This window comes from Poecilia latipinna, unplaced genomic scaffold, assembly GCF_001443285.1.
Source record: "Poecilia latipinna isolate Pla-1442-1.1 unplaced genomic scaffold, P_latipinna-1.0 Scaffold1733, whole genome shotgun sequence".
NCBI lineage: Eukaryota > Metazoa > Chordata > Actinopteri > Cyprinodontiformes > Poeciliidae > Poecilia > Poecilia latipinna.
In genome coordinates, this window is record NW_015114349.1 from 140,278 (window position 1) to 141,333 (window position 1,056).

Sequence of the window (1,056 nt, forward strand, 5' to 3'; positions counted from 1 at the left end):
TCGCCGGGAAGAGAGTCTGAAATGGAACACCGTTCTCCTTCAGGACTCTCCGAACCTCCGTGAACTCTCTGCGCTTTCTGAGGATGGCTGGTGGATAGTCATGGTCCAGATTTATTCGCTTTTCATGCCAAGTAAATCCTTTTCGCTGCCAGGCCTTACGGAGCAACAGCTCTTTATATTTGAAGCTCAGAAATTTCACCACTATCGACCGTGGCGCCGCTCCCTCCGGTGGCTGTGGACCGAGCGCGCGATGTGCTCGTTCAATCTGCATGTCCGGCTGGATGTCTTCCAGACCAAGCCCCTCTTTAAGTAGAGCTTCCACAAATGCCGCCATGGATTCACAGTCCTTTTCAGCCCCCTCTGGAACACCGTAGATCCTGATATTTTCCCTCCTGGATCGGCTCTCTAGGTCCACCATCTTATCTTCCAGACTCACGTGTAGCTTCAGCAGTTCTGCTAACACTTCCTCCGTATTTTGGGTTCTTTCTTCCGTCTTCTCCAGCCGCTCCTCTACTTCGCTTATCCTTGCATTCGCTTTTCTTATTTCCTCTTTAATAGTCGAGAGTTGTTCCTTAGATTCCTGGCGGAAGCCTCTAAGCTCTTCTAATAGGATTTCGAGGCTAGCCATTCCGATCTATTAGCTTAAGGCTACGACACATTAGCTGTACCTGTTCGTAAAACTTCTCAACTTCCCTCTTCTAATTATAGTGTCTTTGGGGCTTCTTTGTCGTCTTACCCCCTTTAAATGACTTTCGTAGAGCAATATTACTCAGTACTAACTGACTTATTTTAATTAAAAAAAATATATTTTTAAACTTCTTGGCCAGTTGAATAGTTTTGTATAAACGTCTTCTGTAAAGGCTGTTTTGGACGATCCAAGTTGTCCTTCAGTAGACAAGTGACCTTTTTTCATGTTACAACTATAAACTATAAACTTCATAACACCGTCGCCAACTCCTCGGCAAGAAAGGTAGCTATTAGATGTCTCAAAAGTCATGACAGGTCGCCAGATAATGTCATTTTTTTTTCTTTTTAAATTTTTTTTATATATATATA